Source organism: Molossus molossus, unplaced genomic scaffold (assembly GCF_014108415.1).
Source record: "Molossus molossus isolate mMolMol1 unplaced genomic scaffold, mMolMol1.p scaffold_m16_p_18, whole genome shotgun sequence".
Lineage (NCBI taxonomy): Eukaryota > Metazoa > Chordata > Mammalia > Chiroptera > Molossidae > Molossus > Molossus molossus.
The window spans coordinates 40,502,074-40,526,611 of NW_023425353.1; the positions used below are offsets into that span (position 1 = coordinate 40,502,074).

At 40.4% G+C, this 24,538-nt stretch overlaps 1 protein-coding gene across 2 annotated transcripts in view; it reads left to right on the forward strand.

The window, feature by feature from the left end:
• PLCL2 (phospholipase C like 2) overlaps positions 1-24,538 on the forward strand; it is a 173,389-nt gene that overhangs the window by 29,768 nt on the left and 119,083 nt on the right. The window contains exon 1 of one of the 2 annotated variants that reach the window (XM_036266270.1): positions 874-891. The exons of the other annotated variant lie outside the window; for it this stretch is intronic. The gene's annotated coding sequence lies outside the window, so the exon portion shown is untranslated. Of the gene's footprint in view, positions 1-873; positions 892-24,538 lie in introns of those variants that run through there. 2 annotated transcript variants of the gene reach the window in all.

The following is a 24,538-nucleotide window of genomic DNA, read 5'->3' on the forward strand; positions in this document are numbered from 1 at the left end:
TCTCTCTCTTTCCCTCCCTCCCACTCTATCTCAAGATAAACGGGGAAAAAAGTTATAGTTTAATAGGAGACCAGTAGATTATTCAGAACTATTATATGGATGGATGCCTTGCCTCAAAAATAATCTGCCCAATGGTTTAGTGCAACTGTCGAATATTTTTGTTTTAAATATTTTATTTAAGTGCTAGTCCCAAGCACTTTATTTCACAAATTTGAGTTTGTTTGCCCTCTACCCCCCAACACTTCATGAGTTGTATCAGTTTGCGCTACCATTTTTCTTTGAAGGGAACTGAGACCGATTTGGTTATACAAGGTGATGAGCAACATTGCTCAAAAACCCCAAAATAGATTGTGGGTTCCTGACTCTGAGACCAGGTGCTCTCCACTGAGCTATTCTGCTTTCTTTGCTTAAAAAAATTAATGCAAAATACTAAATAACCAATGACTGTGAGATGAATCTTAGTTAGATCCGTAAAAGTGTACTTCCCAGCAAAACCCAATCAACCACCCCAACAAACAAAACCGTGCCTGAGATGTTGGTGTTAGAAGATGGCCTTCTCCTGCCAGCTGACCATGTTCTCATTGTCCCTCTTATCTGTCCCATTGTTTCTGATGCTGGTACCAGGCTCTTGTCACCATATGCTTGGATCATTACAAGAATTAATCTCCCTTCTTCCTGTTCCTCTTCCTTTGCCCCAAATCTTCTTTCAGAAAGTATGCAGATTACTACTCCTCTAACACTACTCTGTACAATTTTTCACCTAATGGTGCTTTGATGCCCTTTGTTTTCAGGCTGGAGCCCGGGCTTCCTCTTGGTTTTCAGGACACTCTCCACCTGTCCTTGGTGTTTGTCCAGGATCCTTTCCTGCATCTTGCCAACCCCTGATTCTAGGTTTGTGTTCTGTGCCCTGTTCCAGAAATGCCCTTCCTCTCCTTTTGGTTAGGGAGCCCAGCCCTTCTCTTGGGGCACTTCTTACTCAGTAGTTGATTGTAGGGGTGTGGTTTATAAATATCCTTTAGCTTCTAAGACTCTTCTGCGGGCTTACTAATGTCTTCGCTTAGAGAGTAGGATCCCTGCTTGGTACGGGATGTGATGTAAAAAATCTTTTTAATCATATCGTCAGATTATTGCTGGAATACTGTTATAATTAGTACAAAAATAAATTAATATTTCAATGGTTTACTGCTTTCTGATGCATTCACTTGAAATAATATCATCTTAAGTTTGGCTGTAAAGAAAACAAACATTTAAATTTAGTCAAAGGTTTTGTGAAATGTAAAGTGACTGTGCTTTGAGAATGGGAAAATAAATTAATCACTTTGTAGAATATGAAGACATAAATATATTGTGTATATATGTATGTAGTTTACCTTTCATGAAGTCATTTTTATGATACCATGTTCATAAAAAACACAGAGCTCATAATAATTTTGAGTAGAATGTTTGAGGTGCTGATTTAAGTTCAGGGTGTTGTGGAAGTAAAAAAGATCTTCCTGTATATTTTGTTCCTGTTGTAAAAAAAGAAAAGATTTTTATTTCAGATTATGGAAATATGGAGACTGTAGCATTATTGTAGCACCCACCATGGTGTTTTTCTTTTTAAAATATCCTATGATGTATGACTTGCCAGATTCCTCTGATAACAGGAATCTTCAGCAACCTTGGTATTTATTGTCATAATGTTTTAAATTTGGTAACCACAAAATGCAATTCAGTTGCATTTGGTCAACATTCATCTTTTCTTCTTGTTTAATGTGAAACTTTTGGTGTATTCCATTACTCAAGAGAAATTGTTTTAGTTGTGAGTTGTGAAGAAACTAGTTGAAGAGACAATTAAGGTAACTCTAACATAGATCTTCATATAATCTATCAAGTTTTCATGAGAATAATAAAGTACACTTTGTATATGAAGATGTGTGTGTATGTATATATATATATAACAGTGAGGAGAGGAATTAGGGAGAAGCATATACTAATTTAATTAATTTTTCTCAAACACTAATGTTATCTGGCAAAAAGATGAGTTTTCTAAAGATAGAGTCCTTAAGTTTACCCATTATTAAAATTGTTGACTTTAATTGTAAACTTATTAAAATATTACTGTACTTTCATGATCAATTAAATTTAAATTTTCAAGTTTCTTTTTTCCCTTGATGGTCCAACTTTAGATTAAAATATGTGGGTATCTTTACTTTTTATAAATAGAGTTTGGTAAATCTTCGTTTTCATGAAATTACACTATAGTAGAAATGAATGATTAAAAATTCTTATAGAGCCTGGCTGGTGTGGCTCAGTGGATTGAACATTGTCCCATGGACTGAAAGTTCCTGGTTCGATTCCTGGTCAGGGCACATGCCTGGGTTGTGGGCTTGATCCCCAGTAGGGGGCATGCAGGAGGCTATGTTTTCCTCTGACGGTGATGTTTCTATCTCTTTCCCTTCCCCTCTCTCTCAAAACTCAATAAAAACATATTAACAAAAATTCTTACAGAGTTTGTTAGAGAGTCTTCCTATTATAGGATTTAGAGATTATATGTGATTTAAAGATAAATGCATAAAATATCACTTAAAATTGTAAAACAATATTTTCAATTTAGCGGAACAAAGATTTCGCCTGCTTATAAAACTGTATTATTAGGTCTTAGAATAAATCAGTTAAAACAAATCTTTTGTAACATGGTAAAGAAAAAATAACGTAAACCAAACAATGCATAACCTTAGCAAACATTCTTCTCTCTATGAGGTTAATGCTTTTAATTCAAGGCCTAGAAGTTGCTTAAGACTTCATTGAAATCTTCACGTTTTCTCTCACCTTGCCTTTTTTATTACTATCTTTAAGTTGAGGGCTCTGAGTCCTAACATCCTCATGGCTTTCTGATCATCTTTAGCCAAATCCTGACAGAGAGAGACTTAGCATGTATTTGTTGTTTAGAATCTCAGTACGTGTTTTGTGTTCGAGTTCTCCATGTTGCATGATTCATCAGTTTTCATGGTGTTGGAAACAGTTACTTTCCTTTAGTTTAGATACATGTATTGTCTGATTGTACAGGTAGATAGGCTTCTTTGCTGCCCTAACATTTTTTCCTTAAATTTTATCACTTTTTCTTCTTTTTCTTCAGATAGTATTTCATCTCTGTCTTTAGGAAATTACTTCTCAGGGAATAATTGTTTTTCCTTTCATATTCATCATTTGAACTATGGGAACTGATTATTTTTAGAAAGGTTCTTTTGACATTATTTGGGTCAAGCCAGGTTTAATGTAGGGGAAAGGACCATGTCTCACCAATATACTTCTCATAGTTTTGTGAAAGAGAGAGAGAAGAGGTAAGAGGAAAGGTTAGAGAGAAGAAAAGGGACCCCTATTCAGCTTACATTTAGGCACTTACCTGGATTTCAAGTTTGATCCCTGGTCCCAACCTGGACATGTTCAGGAGGCAGCCAGTTGATGTGTCTCTCTCACATTGATCTTTCTCTCTCTCTCTCTCTCTTTCTCTCTCTCTCTCTCTCTCTCTCTCCCCCTCTCTCCCTCTCTCTCTCTCTCTCTCTCCTTCTCTCCCCCCCTTCTCCCTTCCCCCCTCCTTATCCTCAGGTGAGGATTAACAACAACAACAACATAGTGTGTTGAGGATTTCATTATTTTTAATTAATTAAATCAAAGCATGCTTAAAATCTTGAAAAGTATTCTGTGTTTTGATCTGACTGTGAAAGGTTTTTGTGTTTTCTTTTTTGCAGATTGTAATCTATGAATAGTCTACTTTAATCCTATAGTACCAGAATGAATAGAGGTAACATTGACTCAGTAGACCAGTTGTACCAGAGAGCAGAAAGATTTGAGGAAGGATATGGGTTATGGAATAAAAGATTAATCAGCTTTTTAAAAACAATGAGTAACCAAATATTTTGCCTTTCAACAAGTTGTTTCTCAGTGTTTTAATTAATAAAATGTAGTATCCCCTGTTGGATTACAGGTTTTGCTGAACCTGATGGGTTTTTGTAGTGAACTAATTTGTGCATTTACCGAGGTATCTTTCTTGAAACATTGAAGAAGGGAAATAAGAAAATGGTCCGAAGAGTGGAGAACTGGTCAAGAGGGAAGTAGTCTCTCCCAGAAATATTTCTGATGAAAAAGTATACTCTGCAACTTGGCATTTGATTTTGTTACTGCCAAAACTCCAGGAATAATTTACCACCAAGAGCATCCAATATGTTATTTGTAAAAGAAGGAAAGTAATAGCACTCCTACAAAAGAGTCTGTGGTATTGTGGCACCAAGTGAATGCACTTCATATAACACTTTCACCTTTTTACTTAGAGGAAAAGAAAAATCCAAATAGCTGGTGATGAATGTTTGGAATTATTTTGACACCCATCACTTACACTTAAAACATAAATATATTACCAACAAAATTCTGAAGGATAAAAGGTAAAGATAGATGAAGTACTTGATTTTTTCCTCTTCAGTGTTCAGGTCTGCATGGTAAATTATATCTTAGGCTTTCTTCTCTCTTTTGTAGCCATACATTAGCCACGTGTCATCCTGTACCTCAAAGGATAGAGGAACAACGTGTGTGTCCTTTATCTCTCCCCTCTCCCCTCGCCTGTGTTCTTTGTCTTATGAGCCCCTGGGAGACTCATAGTTTCCTTAGTAGGTTGCCTGGCAGTGACTGGAGAATGAGATAGCTATGCTATAAAAGGCTCTTCCTTCCCTGGCCCAGCCTTTTCCTGGTACTTAGCCCTTCTCTGTCCTTCACAATCCGGATGTGCATAGAATACAGTCCCATTTTGTTAAGGACATGTATCCTCTGCATGCCAGTGGATTGATCTTCCTTTCAGTCAGGGTTGGGTCTGAAGGGCCTTTTGGTCTATCCGGCGGCCTAGCCAGTAAATATCAGAATTAGTCCTATACCTAGGCGCAGCAGTAGTACAGAGTTTTAGGTTTTTGTGTTTGGCCAAAACACGCCCTTCCGGTTATCTACAACTGTTTAACACACTACCTTAAACTTACTGGCATGGCGCAATAATCATCTTTGTTATGATCATAGGTTCTTTGGGTCAGCAGTTTGGACAGGGCACATCAGGAGTGGCTAGGCTTTGCTCCTTAGTCTGGGCCTCAACTGAACGCTGGGTGACTCAGACGTACATCTGCAATGGCTTCCTCACTCACACGTTGGGCACTTTTTGGGGGGTAATGGGAAGGTTGGGTTCAGCGGAGTGCCTATATGTGGTTCGAGTGTCTACGTGTGTCCTTTCCAACATCATGATCTCAGGCAGTTGCATGTCCCCCCAGAAAGCCTCCCACAAGAACCAGGTGGAAGCTGCATGGCCTCTCCTGACCTAGCTCAGATGTCACACTGAGGCCTCTGCCACGTTCTTTTAGTGAAGCATAGGCCAGCTAGATTCAAGGAGAGAGGAATGAGACCCTGCTTTTTGATGGGGGGTGGGTAGCTAGGTCACACTGTGGAAGAGCATAGCGTGAGGGACTTTGTAGCAGTCTTCTGGGAACTTGTGCAAAGGGGAAACTGCATCTTGGTATTTTGATTCCATAATGCTAATTTCTGTTCCCTTATGTGAATCATTCAAATGTCTCATAATTTGAAAATTTAGTTTTATGTACCAAAAAATATGGATGATTGCCTGAATATTCTTCTTACATGTGTTGCTATCTGACTCTTTATATAACTTCTGTATAACTGCAGATTCAAAAGACTGTTTAGTATAGTCTTCATTCTTACCCTTAATCTGAGAAGCTAACATATGACCATCAGATTGTCCCAGATTATTATAAGAAAGAGAAAATTGTTATCATGAGCTTGACAATCAACAAGGCATTTAAACCAGGAAGATAAAAGCAGAGAAATGTTAAAACAATGGAAATTTTTGTGCAGAAAAGAGTCTTCTTAGATAATGTATGAAAATCTAACACCAAAGGCTGTCCTGATGATTCTAAACAGTGTGCGCAGAGAGGAGATGCAGGTTGGGTTTTAGTGATAGCTTCCTCATCCTTCATAGTGGAGGCAAGAGAACAGAATCATGTTCCACAGAGTAGAATCACGACTCTCTGTGTTGAAGGAAAGACTGAGGTAATATAAAATCGCAGGCCAGTTACCATACCTCATTGGATCTTTGTTTTCCTTTCTGTAAAGTAAGGGGTTGAAATCTCATCTAACTCTATAGTGCATTGACTTTATTGTTCCTATACTTACGTAGCCCTGGAACAAGACAGTTACATGGCAGCTCAAAGTTAATATTAAATATAGAAGTACAAAGGTCATGCAGTTAGGTTTCAGAAAGTTATTAAATTCTGGTTACTGTATACTTAGCAACATAAACTGGTTTGAACTGATCCCCCAAATTAAACAAATAATATAGGGAAACTGGATTAAGGAAATAACTTAAAACGATATGGATACCCTTTTGAAATTTAAAGTATTTACACATCATAGTATTTAGATATTAAATGTAGATACATTTTTTTAGTTTTATTCCTATGAACCAAAAAAACTGAACTTACTCATTTGGAGCTGTTGGCACTTTAATAGGAAATAGTGTGACTGAAGTGTTAGTTTTATTCCATTGAACCCCAAACCTGAGCTCACATATTTGGAGCCAGAATTTAAATTACTACATAGCAATTTAATAGGAAATAGTGCATTTGAGTTCTGAAGCTTGTTTTGCCTAAGTTTTCAAATTTATTGAAATTATGTTCATCACATTCTCTCACCTTTTGATAATCCACTGCATATGTAAGTATGTCCTTCTTTTCATTACTAGAGATGTTTATTGGTTCTTCTTTGTTGTCGTTAATCATGCGTGCCTGTGGTTTATCAGTTTCAGGTTTTTTTTTTTAAAGCTAACTTGTGGCTTTGTGGATCTTCTCTATTACTCCGTTGTATCCCTTCTCTGTTTCATTAACTTCTGCCTTTATCTTTATTCTTTCATTTATCCTTACTATTTCTTTTCTTTGCATTTATTCTGTTTGCTATTTTTGTGACTAAGTTGTAGGCTTAGCTCCTGAATAGCCTTCCTTCAGGGTATTAATGCTGTGGCTCGTATCATTGGCCTACGGAAAAGACCGTATTTTTGTGACTGACCCTTTGGGGTCCGGGTGAGGGAGCGGCCGTCTTCCTCGAGGGAGGACGAGTCAGCTGAGTGGCGTCCTGTGAGTCCATGTTCTCTCTCGGGGTCTACGGGTGCGGCCTTCAGAATGGTGTTTTCGGGAAGCTGGGGTGTAAGAACGAGCACAGCAATGGAAAATTCATCCAGGCAGGCCCGGCCTGGTTTGACTCAGCAATTAGAGTGTTGGCCTGGAGACGAGGAGTCACAGGCCTGACTGCGGCCGAGGGCAGTACCTCGGTTGCGGTTCAATCCCGGCCCGGTTGGGGTCATGTGGGAGGCAGGCGATTGATGTGTCCCTCTCACGTCGGTGGTTCTCTCTCCCCCTCACTCCTACTCTGTCTACAAATCAATGGAGAAATATCCTCGGGTGAGGATTAATAAAAGAGAATTCATTCAGGTAGAATGTAAAATAAATAATACCCATAACTGTACCACATATATAGCATCTGTCTAAAACTTAATTACCAGAATATGCTCTTATCAGCCCAGTTTGTGTTTCCCTCACTGACTCCAAGGGCGAAAAACCAGTGAGGCAAAGAGTCTATGTGTTTTTAAATAAATTAAAATAATTTGTCCATAATGTTTTGTTTATGGTACTCTTTGTAGTTACTTTAGTATCTGTAAAAAAAAAAATCTTCCATTTTATAGCATGTAAATGTAACAACAGATAGTTGGGTTCTTTTTTATTTTTAAATCCTCAACCCAGGGATATTTTTTCATTTATTTTCAGACAGAGTGGGAGAGGGAGAGAGAGAAACATTGATGTGAGAGAGACACATCAGCTGGTTGCCTCCCGCACGACCCTGACCAAGGCTGGGGACCAAACTGCAACCAAGGTACGTGCTCTTGCCTGGAATCGAACCCAAGACTTTTTGGTCTGTGGGCTGAAGTTCCAACCACTGAGCTAAACCGGCCAGGGTGATAGTTGAGTTCTTGATATGGATTCTGGATTCCAGAAGGTTTGGTGTTTAGAAAGCAGGTAAAGGCATTACTTCTTTGCTTTAATATCATTTAACTTTTTTCAACTGCATTTATTAGATATAATCTTTATCCGTCTATGCTTTTCTTCTTTTATAGATTATATAAGACATAGCATTGTTTTAACTCCTAGGGTTTTCTAAATAAATTTAAGTTAATTTTATTATTTAATTTGATTGTATAATAAACTTCTATTTATTGAGAATCTGAGCACCCGGAAAGATCAACCACAAATTAAAAAATAGATATGTAAATGAGAGAGAGAGAGAAAGAGAGAGAGAGAGAAGGTGCTTTGAGTGTGTATGGCTGCTGCCTGCCGGCTTGGCTGTTGGTTGGGTAGAGAGGGCCACCGTCCTAGGTAGGACATGCAGAGGGAGTGCTTGTGTAGGTGGCGTTTTTATTTGTTTTTTAAAAAGCTTGACTTTTCACTTAACTGGAGGCTACCCAGTTCCTCAGATACTGTGAAGAAGTAGTTTACTGTATTGATAACCACTACAAAACAAGAAAATAATAAAACAGTTTGAAAACTAATTACTCAGCACCAAATCATAATCTGTAAATATGTTTTGATTATCCCAAACTTACAGTTTTTTTGTTATCCTTGTTATTTGGAAGAGATTTAGTGTGTTAACTGCCATTAAAGTTATTGTCTCACTTTCATTTAAAATTGGAATTAGAAGTTTCATCCAGAAGAACAGAATAGATCAAAGCCGTAAAAAAAAAAAAAAAAAGCTCAACATTTGACTTAAAAACATCTTTAAGCATAACCTTTTAAAATGTTATCTGTGGATCTAACCCATATAGTAAGTTTTTCCAAGGGCAGAGGTCAGGTCCTCTGCTCTTTATGTGTATGTTTATAGCAACAAATACCTGCTACCTCACAGGTAGAGAGATGCTATTCAGCTATTTCAATCATATCTTTTAAAATGGACAATTCTAGAATGAAGTTACTTTTGTAGAGAATCTTAAATAATAAAGCACCGAGCATATTGTTTTATTTTTTATTTAATCATCTGTCTTTATCGTATAAGAAAGCTTTAAATACAGTGACCAATAAGTCAAGGGGCTGAGGTATTGGAAATGTGGCTTAGCACTTACTGGAGACTGTGAATTGGTGACTTTCATATCCACTCTTGGCAGCCTGGTGAACTAGCTAGTAAATGGTAAGATCATTAAACACAGGAGCTGAGAACAATCTTGAGGAAAACGGCGCCCGGATTTCCCTACGAGGAGATCCTATTTTACCGTGCTTCCAGAATGCTTCAGCAGCCGTGTGCGGATGTGGACGAGCAAAACAGGAGCTGCACTGCTGCCAGTCTCTCAGAAAAGCGCCACAGACGTGTGCAGACTTTGAAAGAACCAGGTTCTGAGTTCCCAGAATATCACTGTTCATTTCCGCGTACAAGTGCAGAAATGTTTTCTAAAGACACGTGCAAACCTTTTTTCCTTGACTTTTACCACTGCCCCTTTCTATCAATCAGGCAATTAACTAGAAAGCATTTGATTATGCAAGATCCATGTAGAAGTATTGGCTATTTAAGTAAGGACACAGCCATTACTAAGGTGGCTGTCTGGAAGAATCTCATCCAAGACACTGGTAGCTGTGGTTAAACATAATTGAAGGTGCTTTGATTTGAGTAGGTTGGTTGAGTTACACATATTTTTAGTAGGACAAAAAAAAAAAAAAATAGAGTGAGAGAGAGTTGCATGCAACTATTTAAAAAGAATGAGATACAATAAAAGCTATTTTTCATCCGTGGCTTGGTGGAAGAAAATTCATGCTTTTTTAATAGTTATGAACTTTTAAAATTAATTTCTGTGAAGAAGAATCTTTACTGAGAGAGGAATTTGTCTCTGCAGTTTTTGTTACATTAAAGCTTATTCGGGAAGAATTTTAGTATTCAGAATTCAGCACAGCAGTTCAGAGTTTGTAGTAGAAATGCTAAGGCAAAACCTATTTGAAGCATATAACCCCCGCCCTCTTAAAACAGTTATGAAATTTTAAAATCATCTAAAAATGGTAACTTGAAATATTTGGAATCTCTTTGTGTTTTTGTAACTGGATGGAAGTTTCCTGATAATGCATTGTTTCTTAACCCTCGTAAAAGATTACTTCCTTTGTTGAAAGAAATAATTCCTAAGAACTCATAATTCCACCAAATGTAGCTATAGAGGAAGCCACATTTGGGAAGTAATCTTTCTATACATGTATTTGTTAATAGCATAATATGTTTAATAGAGGGTTTAGAAACTGTGGTATTAGGTGCTAATAAAATATATCCTGCAGCTGTATTTCTGTCAGTAGAAAAATCATGTAAAAATTGTCTATTTAGTCATACTCTATTTGATGAGACATTATTCTTATGGTTTCCTTTAGTCCTTTGAGCATATTTAAAATAGTTGATTTAAATTCTTTGTTTAGTGAGTCCAATGTGAGGGTCCTCAGGGATAGTTCCTATTAATTGCCTTTTTCCTGTATATGGGCCATACTTTCTTGTCTCTTTACATGCTGTGTAATTTTTGTTGTTGAAAACTGAATATTTTTAATATTATAATGTGGCAGCCTGGGGAATCAGCTACTCTCCACTCCCCAGAGTTTGTTGTGCTTGTTGTAGTTGCTGTTGTTTGTTTAGTGACTTTTCTGTACTGTTTTTGTAAAGTCTATATTCCTTGTCATGTGTGGCCATTGACATCTCTATTCTGTTAGCTTAGTGATCAGCTATCGACCGGACAGAAATGTACATTTCTGCCTTAGCCTTCAGTTCTTGCTTGCCCAGCGCCTGACAGTCATCCAGACATGAGAGTTTAGGCCCATGCATGCACACACAGAATTGTCTAGATTCCCAGGAATACCTCTGATCTTTTCAAAGTCCTTACTTGCCAAAGCATCTCCTTCCTCATCCTTTTCTCCCAAGCTTTTTGGTTAGTTTATTGTTCACTTCAATTTTTACCCATTGACCAAGATAGCAGGGATGAATATATTTGCTCTTAAGTATTTTTGACAAAAGCTCCCTGGATAGCCACCTCAATGTGGCACTGGTAGAATTCCATGTTAGGAGTGATTAAGCCAAGCCCTTTGAGCTGAGCCACTCAGCAGATCAAAACAAAGTTCTTTCAGAATGAATTCTGTTCTCCTCCCTCTAGTAATGGTGTCTGTACTGGGACTTAGGGCCTTTGTCTTGAAGGCCCCCCACTGAGCTAGGCTTGGAGGATTGATCTGGTAAGTTTTACCATATACAAAGCTGGCTATTCCTACTGTGTTTCAGCTGATTTTATTGATTAAGTGTTCTCCTCGCCCCTGGTTGCTGCAGTCTTTTGTTTGTTAACACAGTTCCAAAAAAGTTGATGGTGACAGTTTTACCAGTTTTTTCATGCTTTTGTGGAGGAACAGACTTTTGAAGTTTCCTACCCTGCCATTTTCATTAATGTCATTTTTCATCTGACCATAGACAGCTATTAACTATCCTTCTAAATCTCATCCTTTCTGGATGAATCTTTTGTACTGAAATATGTGAATAAATATACTCTATATTGCTGTGCATTTGAAATTATAACATTTGGGCCCGGCTGGTGTGGCTCAGTGGTTGAGCGTTGACCCACGCACCAAGCGGTCACTGGTGCGATTCCCGGTCAGGCACATGCCCAGGTTGTGGGCCTGATCCCCACTGGGGGACATGCAGGGACCAGCCAGTCGACGTTCTTTCTCATTGATGTTTCTATCTCTCTTCCTCTCCCTTCCTCTCTCTCTAAAATCAATAAAGAAAATTAAAAAAAAAAAAGAATTTATAACATTTGCTTTTCTTTTTTTTTTTCTTTATTGATTTTTAGAGATAGAGGAAGGGAGAGGGAGAGAGAGAAACATCCATGAGAGAGAACACCGATTGGCCGCCTCCTGCATGCTCTTCACTGGGGATTGGGCCCACAACCTGGGCATGTGCCCTGACTGGAAATCGAACTGGTTACCTCTTGGTGCATGATTGATGCTCAACCACTGAGCCACACTGGCTGGGCAACATTTGCTTTTCTTAATACTTTATTCTTCAGAACACTCAAGAGCAGTGGTTCTCAACCTTCCTAATGCTGCGACCCTTTAATACAGTTCCTCATGTTGTGGTGACCCCCAACCATAAAATTATTTTTGTTGGTACTTCATAACTGTAATTTTGCTACTGTTATGTCTTATGCGACCCCTGTGAGAGGGTCGTTCGACCCCCAAAAGGGTCATGACCCACAGGTTGAAACCGCTGCTCTAGAGTCTATAGACATATCCAGAGCAATTTTATTGCTTTGCCAAGTTAATGTAATAAAAGTTTTAAATCTAATCTTATTTTAATAAAATAGCTAATCTTATTTTAATAAAATAAGATTTCCTTTCATGACAATAAATAAGATAAAGCTTGGAAGAATCCTAAGAGTTGCTACACGATTCATCGTTCCCAGGATTTATCTAACTTTTAAATAAATAGTATTCATTATACACATTTATATGTGTTTTTATTTGATTGAAGACTGTCTTGCCCAGAATAACAATCTCTGTTTTTATTCACTTCGGTACCCTTAGCACCAGCCATGGTACCTGGCACGTAGTAAGTAGGGCGCTCAAGAAACATTTGTAGAACAAATGAATGAACACAGGGGCAGTTAGATGAGATTATCCAGATCTTTACTTGCTTTAAGTAAAATAGTAGAGTTACAGGACAGCTTCCTTGGCTTTACCCTTAGTTTCTGAGGCTTACTTAGGAAGGACTCATCCTTTTAATTGCTTCCAGTCGGGCCTGTCGGGACAATTTTTTTTCCCTTGTATTTAAATGACTCTAAGATACTTTCTTAAGTTGTATAATATCTTTTACAAAAATAGTGAAATTAGAAGTCTAGGGTTTTAGCATTCCAGGCATTGGAACTGTCAGCTGTGTGAGCAAGTTAACTTTTCCACAACCTGTGGTCACCCTTTCATTGTCTGTGCCAGTGAAGGGACACTGGCACGGAAGACAGGGTAATAGGCTGCCCCTGGCTCTGTAAGGAGACAGCAGTGGGGTGGGGGGTGGCTTCCCAGCATTGTGCAGTGTAGGTCAGTGACTGGGAGTAACCGCGATACTACGTGTTAGGAGATACCGCTAGGCTATAATTTCAGAGTTCATTCGGTTTTCCTTCATGTATATGGACTTCAGATCCACAGAGTACAGGTTTTTGTTTTTCTCTTTTTAGTGTGAATGACCTAAGTCATTATGGTTAATCAGCATGTCCACTTAAAATTCCAAAATCCTATCGTACACATACTTATCTTAGCCAATTTGTGTTATAACATGAGCTGCTTTTGTTCATTTTGTTTTTTGCATTTATCCAATATGCTTTTCTAATTGAGATGCAATTCACATACCATACAGTTCACCTTTTTAACGTGTGCAGTTCATTGGTTTTTAGTATATTCACAGTTCTGCAACCGTCACCACCATCCAATTCCAGAACATTTTCCAGAACATTTTCATCTCCCCAGAAAGAAACACTTTGCCCGTTAGCAGTCACTCAGCCCCTGATAACTACTAATCCACTTTCTGTCTCTCTGAATTTGCCTCTTCTGGACTGTTCATATAAATGGAATCATACAGTACATGGTCTTTTGCAACTGGCTTTTTTTTTTTTTTAACTTAGGATGTTTTCAAGGTTCCTCCATGTTCGTATCAGTACTTCTTTTTTTTTTAATTCTCACCCAAGGACATTTTTCCATTTTTTGTTCAGATAGAGTAGGAGGGAGAGAGAGAAAGAGAAACATTGACGTGAAAGGGACACATCGGCGAAAGGGACACATCTAGTGGCCGCCACCCGCATGACCAACCAGGGCCGGGGTCAACTGCAACCAAGGTGTACATGCCTTTAGCAGGAACTGAACCCGGGTCTCTCTGGACTGCAGGCCGATGCTCTAACTGCTGAGCCAAACTGGCCAGGGCAGTACTTCATTTTTATTTGTGGCTGAAGAATATTCCATTGTATGGATCTACCGCATTTTGTCCACTGATCCGTTGATGGATGTGGGTTATTTATACCTTTTGGCTGTTCTGAATAATGCCACTATGAACATTTGTATATACATTTTTATGTGGACATATGTTTTCATTTCTCTTTGGCTATGTACCTAGACATGGAATTGATGAGTTATATGGTAAATTGGTTAATTTTTTTTGAAGAACTGCCATGTGTTTCTAAAGTGGCCCAGTCTGCTTTCCAGGTGACTGTTTCAAGTTCGCAAAACAAAGGATTGGGCCATATGGGCCCACATTTCTATAAACTAAATGTTTCAAATGCCAATAATTTGTAGGAAGACTGCATGAAAACAGTTCATTTTTTTTTCTCTTTTGATCACCCCCCCTCAGGACTTCTAAATATTACTGCCATGCTCATCAGAATTAAGACTTGCTGATTCTTCATGATAGCTGGCATTTCTGCTCAAGTAGCTTCAAATTGCCACAGTCAGCCCTGGCTGGTTTGGCTCAGCGGTTAGAGCATTGGTCTACAGACCAGAGAGTCAAGGGTTCGATTCTAGTCAGGGGCATGTACCTCTGTTGCATTTCAGTCCCCGGCCCTGGTTGATGTGTCTCTCTCTCTCCCCGACTTCTATCCTCCCTCCTTCCCTCTCACTTTATCTGAAGATAAATGGAAAAATATCCCCGGGTGAGTAATTTTTTTAAAAAATTGCCACAATCAAAAAAAGTCTCATTCATAATATCAGACAGGTAAGAGGGCTGGCTCTGCTACTGGGTTCTTAGCATTGCCACTTTGGGGAATAATTTCCTTTCTTGAACCTCAGTTTTCTCTTCTGTATAATGGGACTAATATTAGTATCTACTTCTAGGTGTGCCTGTAAGTATTAGAATGAGGTCTGCAGGAAAAAACACTTGCCTGGCACTTCCCAAGCACAGTGTTAATTAAGGTTGCCCTTATTATTATCGTTATATCATTATTTCACTGCAACGATTTTCTTTGGAAGAATAAATTGAACAATGTTTTAAAATATTTCCTGAAACTGCTTGGGGGTGAACTTTGTTTTACTATAGTGATCAGATTTTCATTCTGGCAAGCAAAATAATTTATAATAAAAAACTTCTTGCCCTGGCCAGTTTGGCTCAGTGGTTAGAGCATCAGCCTGTGGACCAATGAGTCATGGGTTCAATTCCGGTCAAGGGCACCCACCTCGGTTGCAGTTTGTCCCTGGGCGGGAGGCAACCAGTGGATGTGTCCCTCTCACGTCAATGTGTCTCTCTCCCACTCTATCTGAAGATAAATAGAAAAATATACTCAGGTGAGGATTCAAAAACAAACAAACAAACTTCGTAAGGTGAGGGAATAATTCGGTGTGTGGGAGCTTAAAAAATCAATTTGAAATTGCTCCTTGGAAGTTATCATTTTAGCCTTGATGTATATAAAATTCGAGCAATTTTTTCCTCTTCTTTCCTGAAGCAAATGAAATTTGGCCACAGAGAATTTTTTTTATAGCTAAGTGCATTGAACCGAGGCATCTGTGGAGATAACAGTAGACTGTCTGGAGAGACAGGTTTTTATTCCCGGGCATAATAATCAAGGCCAGGGAGTAGATGAGGACACCCAGGAGCCGCAGATGGAACCCTGGGCCATCAGTGTTTAAGGGTCACAAGCGAAGAGCAGGCCCAGACGGAGACCAAGAAGGAGGTGGGAGGAGGCATGGAGACAGGTGAAGGGCTGCAGCCTGAGCTGCAGAGGAAGCAGCAGATGCGGTGGCTGAGGGCTTGGGTTCCGGAGCTGAGCTTGTGTTTTGAGTCACTGCCTTGCTCACGGGTTGTGTGGCATTGGGAATGTGTTACTTTACTTCTCAAAGGTGCAGTTTGTAAAAAGGTATAGCTGTAACGCCTGCCTTATCAGCCTGTAGTGAAGACTAGATAAAGAGCGAATAGTGTAGACTCTCACACTCAGCACATAAGACGTTCTCTGTGAACATTGGGTGGTGTCGCCATTATTATCATCAAGTAAGGTGAGGACTCAGACACACCCGTTGTGTTTAGTATCCCAGAGGTTGTGGGTGACCTTGGCAGAAATCCATTTCACTGGAGTGACAGTGTGAGGAGTGAAGAGGTGAACAAGTAGAGGCTGTGAGTTTAGAAATTTTCTCGAGGTTGGTTGTGAATGGTTTGGGGGAGGGTGGTTGCTGGAGGGAGTCGGATTTTGAGGACTGGTTTAAAAGAAAGAGATGGGAGAGGCCAGGCCAGATGGAGATGGTGAGGCTAAGCAAGAGGTGAGGATGACTAGGAAAGCAAGGAGCTCAGGAAGGCAGAGGGGTGAGAGGCAGGGACCAGGAGAGAAAAGGCCCTTCGCCAGGACTGGCCTCAGAGCGTTTAGATACTGCTGGAACTGAGTCTTACAGATTCCTGAAAGTCAGGGCCTAGTGTACCATTGCGGTGTTTTCTTCATAAAAGTAACATGTTTTCAAATCCTGAAAGGGCTTCTAAGAAGACAGGAAAGAGTCAGAGCATCTTGGTAAAGTTGTCAAACACGCCAGAGTCACCTTGGCATGCAGACTCACTCTGTAGTTATTCTTAACTTTTAACAACAAGCGTCTCAAATCTCCCTCTTTGGAACACGCAGCCCTTGGCTCCTGCTCCTTCATGTCCCCCCACGGAGGCTCTTGGGCACTTGCAGGACGGCGGAGGCCTCTCTTCACAGATGGAGAAACATCACCGGGGGTGACTAAGGAAAAGAAGAGCCACAGACTCTAATTTAGAGTTATGTTCTTCCAGCCAGAATTTGCCTGGTTTGTCTCCTCTCTCAGAACCTAGAACTATGCTCTTCTGTGGGAAATGCTCCTAGTTTATCCCCACCCCTTTTTTCAGTCTAAAAAATATTGACTGTGGGTTAAGGGTATGCTTTTGATTATTTCTCCATTTAACTTGAGGATATAACCTCATGGATTCCTATTTTTGTTTCCCTCATTTTGGAGACGGGCAGGATTTCACGAGGAGATGGGAGAACACCCAGATTTCAGGGAGTGCTCCAAGTGCACGGATACTTGCGGCTGGGAGGGAACAATGGCCCCCCTCGACTGCGGCAGGGAAGAGCCAGCACTGGGAACAGCTGTGTTTGAAAGCCTCCTAATTGTTATTTATTCCATCTGTAGATCTGTAGTTCAACAAATGTATGAATAGGACCTTTGCTGATCATATCTCTTTGTTTTGATCAGAACTGCTATAAATAAGAGCTGTAGTATACTGTTTTCTTAAACTCCTAGGGCTTGTACCACAATTCAGTCTTTTTTTTTTTCTCTCTTTTGAAAACACAGTCTTCTTCAGCCTCTGTTCATTTCTAAGAAATTGAACCTAGTGTAATAAAAAAGTAACTTTTTTTTTTATTATTATTATTTTTTTTTATCCTCACCCGAGAACATTTTTCCATTTTTTTGTTCAGATAGAGCGGGAGGGAGAGAGAGAGAGAAACATCGATGTGAAGGGACACATCGAGTGGCCGCCACCCGCACGACCCACCAGGGCCGGGGACAAACTGCAACCGAGGTACGTGCCCTTAGCGGGAACCGAACCCGGGTCTCTCAGGACCGCAGGCCGACACTCTAACCGCTGAGCCAAACCGGCCAGGGCAGTAACGTTCTTTTTAAGAAAGATTTTTTATTGATTTTAGAGAGAGAAGAAGGGTGAGGGAGAGAGAGAGAAACATCAATGTGAGAGCAAAACATCGATCGGTTGCCCCCCCCCCCCTTTTCATAGACACCGCAACCAGGGATCAAGCCCACAACCCAGGCATGTGCCCTGACTGGGAATCAAACCTCAGCCTTTGGGTGCACAGGATGACGCCCAGCCACCTGAGCCACACCGACCAGGGCAACAAGTGATGCTTTTGCAAAACCCCTGAGGGACTCCTTAGGTTTGTGAACCCCATGATCTCTCCTAAACATGAGTCACTTATTTCCTTATGCCTCGCGAAACCCTTACAGGCACCCGAAGTTCGGAGTGTCCCAAATGTTATTCATAATTTTCTCCTTAAGTCTGCTTCTCCTCCAGTAGTTCCTATGTCATTAATGGCATTTTTATGACCCTAGCAAAACTCCCTGGAGCCACCTTTATCTCCTTTTTTGCTTACCTCCAGTGTACAGTTGATTACCCCATTTTCTGAGATGTATAGTCTCGTCAGGTCAGTCTGTACTCTTTCTTCTACCAGTGCAGGTGGTAGCCTAGGGCCGTATCTTCACATTAACGCCTCTCGAAATTCTCATAGTCCTGGCCAGATGTCATGTCCTCAGCAGAGACATTCCTCCCTGAGAACCCTTCCCAGGAGGATACATTCCCTGCTTTCTCTGAACGACCATTTCTTCTTTTATTCTGATACCCATGAAATTATTTGGTATTTTTTTATTTGCAGGTCTGACTCTTCTGCTAGATGATGAGATCTTTGAGGGTAGGAACCAGTTTGTACCTAGGTCCATGTCTGCACATATGTTGGCACAAACACTAATGGCTAAATTTAATTGATTTGAATTTAGAAAAAGATAGGGCATAGAAGAGGAACCTTTAAATGATGTTTATTATGCCTTGTTTGCTCCCATTTGAGTCTGTTTTCCTCTTCCCTCCTCATGTGCTTCTCTCACTTAGGAAAAAACATAAAATTCTCTTCCTATAAAAAAATAACTTAAGTACAGACTTTATCAGCAAACAGAATAACCTGGTTGCATTATCAGTGTTCTTGTAAAATACAGTTTAATTAACATCTGTTGACATTAAGGAATAAAAAAGAAAACCACCCCAGGCAAATCTCCACTGTTTTTTTTTTTTTTTTTTAATCCTCATCCGAGGACATTTTTCCATTTTTTGTACAGACAGAGTGGGAGGGAGAGAGAGGAAGAGAGAGAGAGGGAAACATCGATGTGAAAGGGACACATCAAGTGGCTGCCACCCGCACGACCAACCAGGGCCGGGGACAAACTGCAACCGAGGTACATGCCCTTAGCGGGAACCGAACCTGGGCCTCTCCGGACCGCAGGCGGACGCTCTAACCGCTGAGCCAAACCGGCCAGGGCTTTTTGTTTTGTTTTTAATCCTTACCTGAGGATATGTTTTTCACTGATTTTTGAGAGAGAAGAAGGGGGATAGGGAAAGAAACATCTACCTTTTGCTGCTGATATGTGCCTTGACTGGGAATCGAACCTGTAACCTTTTGGTGCAAGGGATGACATTCCAGCCAGCTGAGCCACCCTGCCAGGGCACCACTGTTTTTTAGGTTAAGTTTTCTTCCTTACAAAATGAGAATAATAATCCTTACCTGACAAAGATTTGTTGTAGGGATGCGATGAAATACTGGATATGAAAGCATCTTGTATAGTGTAAGACATTAAGTTCTGATGTAAAATAAGTTCCCACTTAATTTTTAGTTGCATCAGGATTTATATGTATTTATTAGGTCTGTATTTGATAATCATTCTACTAGTTGGTTTATTTAGTACCAGCTGTAAGAGTATGTGATGTCTCAATGACTGCTTTCAGAGTCTATCTTTATTTCAGGTTAGCAACATACTTTCTTTTTTTATTTTATTTATTTATCTTTTTTATCCTCACCCGAGGACATTTTTCCACTTTTTGTACAGATAGAGTGGGAGAGAGAGAGAAAGAGAGAGAGAGAGAGAAACATGGACGTGAAAGGGACACATCGAGTGGTTGCCACCCACACGACCAACCAGGGCCGGGGACAGACTGCAACCGAGGTACATGCCCTTAGCGGGAACCGAACCCGGGTCTCTCCGGACCGCAGGCCGACGCTCTAACCGCTGAGCCAAACTGGCCAGGGCGCAACATACTTTCTTTTTTTTAAAAAAAATTATTTATTTATTTTTAAAAAATGTATCTTCATTGGTGAAAGTATTACAGATGCCCCTTCTTTTTTCCCCCATTGACACCTTCCTCCCTGATCCTGAACTCCCCCTTCCTCCCCTTCACCACACTGTTGTCTGTGTCCATTGGTTGTGCATACATGCATGTAAGTTCTTTGGTTTATCTCCCCCACCCCACCCCACCCCCCCCGCCACCCCTCTTCCCTTCCCCTCCCCCCACCCTTCTTCTCTCTGAGGTTTGTTAGTCTGTTCTCTACCTCCATGTCTCTGGATCGATTTTGTTCGACAGCTTATTTTGTTCATTATGTTCCACAAATAAGCGAGATCATGTGATACTTTTCTTTCTCTCACTGGCTTACATCCTTTTTAGTAATAACAATGTATGAAATTTCAACTGATGGTTTCATAAGACAACTGGGTTGAATATTTTCTTCTCATTTAAGAATTTTTAGAGTACTCATTGTTCTCTCCCATGTTTTGGATATAATTGAGTTGATGGTGGTTTTTTTAATCTCTTGATAATAAAATGTAGCAGTTTTGGTTTGGAGTTTATTTTTGTTTTGTTTTTGTTTCATGGTTATTATTTTGTTTGGATCTTCTGCTGAATTTTCTCTTGTTCTTTGGGAAAGGGTGCTCTCTCTATGCCGTATACTGGTTCAGACGGGGAGAGCGTGACACCTGGCTGGCCCTAGGAAGTAGAGGAGATCGAAAATGTATTACTCCCTTGCACCTACCTTTAAGGTGTAGGAAAAGTAAATCTGAGGCATGAATTACAACTTAGGACTTACGGACAGAGTCCATAGCCTGATGCTAACACGAGGAAATCAGCCCACCCTGCTTGTCCTGCTCTGTTCTGGTGGCTGGGCCAAGTCAGAAGACAAGGAAAAACCCACCAGCCTGAAGGGCTTTTTCTCCCTGTCTCTTTTTCCTTCCTTTCTTGTTTTCTTCAATCAGTCTATTCGTTTTTTATATGGGCCACAAAAGCAGAATTTGTAGTGTGTGCTGTTTGGCTGTATAATTTCATAGTTTTGCTTTTCCCTTAAGTCTGATTTCAGCACCACTTTCTGGGAAGAAACCATTCTAGTTTCACATTGCCTCCAAGAAAATGGAGTGTAGCCAAGGACTGTCAGACTACTCACGTCATTTTAGGGTGAAGGACTGAGAAAGGAGCAGAGCAGACCCAAGAGAAGGCAGCAGCCCCCCACTGAGCTTACTGTGAATGGCCCGGCGGGGAAGATGGTGTCACTGCTGTCTCCTGACAGCCTTGTTCAAGATCACTAGAAATTGCAAGATTTTTTTGTGGGGGGAGATGTTAAAATTAGCCTCTGTGCTTCCCATATATAGAGTTTTGTCAAACATTCATGCCTATTTAGTTAAATAAAAATTCAAAGTAAGCGATCATTGAAATATATAGTATACTGATAAGGATGAACAGTAAAAGACCAGGCAGGGAAAAGTCTCCCCGTCCCGGCCTCTGCCACCCTGTCTCTGCCCCACAGTGTGTTCTCGCAGAGATATCTGGTGCAAGCACCAGCCACATGCACATCATCATATTGTTCGTCACTTTGCCTTTTTCACCTGACACTCTTTCCTAATGTTTTCCAAGCCGGTAAATGAAGAGTTTCTCATTCTCAGGCCCGCACAGTGCTCCACTGGATTGGTGTATAATTTATTTAGTTTATTTCCTCTTGAAGGACACTTAGGTTGCTTTTCATCTTTGATTATTACCAAAGGTGCTAGGAAGAAGTAACTGTTTTTAAAATTCTCTTCTTAGATTGTGAAAGCTGTCCTAATATCATGTTCTTTGTTGATATAATTCATACTTTGTTTTAGAAAAAAGAAGACAAGGAACTGTGTAAGATCTCTGTTTTCAAAAAAATAAAAATTGCATCTGATAAGGCTTAAAGAAAAACCAGTAAGGACCCAAGAGCCACAGTAATTATCTATAAAATGTGCCGCTTCAGTACTTCGGCCTAGTGTCTTCCTGCCTCAGGCACCTGCCCCCAGCTGTATGCATTATGGAGTAGTTGAGCATGGATAGAAGAAATGGTGTTGGTATTGTGGATCTAGAGGAACTTGTGCATGAATAAAGGAGGGAGCTTTGGGGCGTGCAAAGTCTTTGTTGAAAAGGCCAAGCAGTGATAAAGGCCACCTGAGATGCCTGCCCACTAAGTGACCCCCGGTTAAACCCATAATTCCAGGACAGTGTGGTCAGTGCTATGACTGGGTAAGTGTAGGGCGCCGTGGATTGTGTGTGCTTAGGCACTCCATCTAACTCACACGGGAGAGGCAGGAGAGCTTACCCAGAGGAGGTGCCTGCCAAACTGAGCCCTGAAGAATATATTGGAAAAGTACAGGTTAGCTAAGCCACGGAATAGGAGAGGAAGCAGCCGCATGCAGTGACCAGCATGGCGCATTGGAGGAACTGCAGAGTGTGGCAGTGCAGGGGTGGGCAGAGGAGGCTGGCAAGGTAAGGAGGGAACGGGATAGCCACAGCTCTGCAAGTGCTAAGGACGTGGATTTAGGCTTCCTGAGACCAGTGAAGGCTTTTACCAGGGTGTGAAGTTACCTGGTTATGTTTTTATTTTTTTATTTTTTTTTATCCTCACCCGAGGATATTTTTCCATTTTTTGTACAGATAGAGTGGGAAGGAGAGAAAGGAAGGGAGAGAGAGAGAGAGAAACATCGATGTGAAGGGACACATCGAGTGGCTGCCACCCACACGACCAACCAGGGCCGGGGACAAACTGCAACCGAAGTACATGCCCTTAGCGGGAACCGAACCCTGGTCTCTCCGGACCACAGGCCGACGCTCTAACCACTGAGCCAAACTGGCCAGGGCACCTGGTTATGTTTTTAAAATCTCATTCTCACTGCTAGGTGGGGACTGAACTGGAAAGGGATAGGGTGCTCTGTAGGAAGCTGTTGCAGTCGTCCCAGGGAGGGGCGATGATGGCCTAAACTAGGTGATGACAGTGAGGGAGAAGGAAGTAGACATTGGAGAGCTCTGTAGACAGTGGAATCCATAGGAGTTAGCAGTTGCTGGGCATGGATATGGAGGCAGAGACACCGTGTCCTCTGGTTGTTCACGTAAAGAAATCGTCATAAGCAGTGCATTTAATACATGCATCTCCGTGAACTTTCCATATTGTTTCTCTTGGAGAAACCCTGGAGTGGAATTGTTGAGTCAAAGGAAACGCGATTTTAAAATCTTTTAATAATATAGGCAAATTGCCCCCAAAGAGGCTTTATTGATTTATAGGCCCACCAGCAATTAGGATGCCGCCATTCCCCATATCTTCACCTTCACTGGGCACCTGTCACAGCTCTGAATCCATACCAATCTAATAGTCAGAAAATTCGTATCTTTTCTCTGTTTTAATTTGTTTCTGTGAGTACTGCGGACGTTGATGTTTCCTCACATTTATTTACTAATTTATTTCCAGTAATTGCATATTCAGTTTTTTGCTTATTTTTCTATTCAGTCATTTGTCTGTCTTATTTTAGTTACTCAACCCTTTCTCTTTTATATGCGTTGCAGTATGTCCCTACTTTGTTGTAACATCCTTCTGGTTTGTTATTGTGCTTATTCTTGTTTGTTTTGTTGATCAGAAAGGTGTTTCTTTTTAATGTAATAAAAATGTTTTGTTCATGATTTCCACCTTCGTGTTGAAAAGTCATTCTTCAGTCCTGAGCTATTAAATATTGGGTTTTTGTATATTTTATTGTCATTTTCTATCTTTAAATCTTTAATTAATTAGGATTTTTCTCGTGTAAAATGTGTTGTAGGATTCTACCTTTTTACCCAAAGCTAAGGAGGAAAAAAAAGCTAAAAAAATTCTTTCTGAAACCAAAACTCTGTACATGTAGTCTAACAAAGAATTTTTATGTCATTTGTGTGGGAAGGCAGGCTCAGAGATTAGATGTAGAAATATTGGAATTTCTGAGGCATTAGATGTGGTCAAAAGAGTAGAATGTTTGTAATTAGGAGTGTATGGGAAAGTTCAGGTCATAAAATACTGCCCATGGTTTATGTGCTTGCAACCTGCATTTCACTTGAAGTTCAAAGTTATTCTTCCTCTCTGAAATATAAAATAACATCAAAATGGCTTTTCAGGTGGACGGTGGCTCTGATCTTTCATGTTTAGGTTCCTTTCTACCCTGCATGTCCAAGAGAACCCATTCTCTTGACTGGGTAGATTAAATCAGAACAAGACCCAAGATTGTCAAGTCTTGACCCACAGTACTGAATAAAGCAAAGCTTCAAAATGACTCAAGGAATCCCAGGAAACAGAATACCACAGTCTGGACATACATCATTTGGGCAGCAAGATGAACATTTCCTAAACTTTTACAAGGAATTTAAATGCCTAATGGAAGTCTAACTTTTTAATCTTTCAGTTCTGAAGCGTCATTGGTTTTACGGAGAGCGAGCACTGCCTGTTCTGCCTTTCTAGGAGGCATTTAGAGCCGAGCCTGGGGACGGGACTGTGTGTGTGTGCGTGGCTCCGAGGGGCTGTGTTGTGCACACGAACCTGTGAAGTTGGCTCTCCGGGGAAGCCTTGCTGCCCAGTAAATGCTGTTTGCAAGAG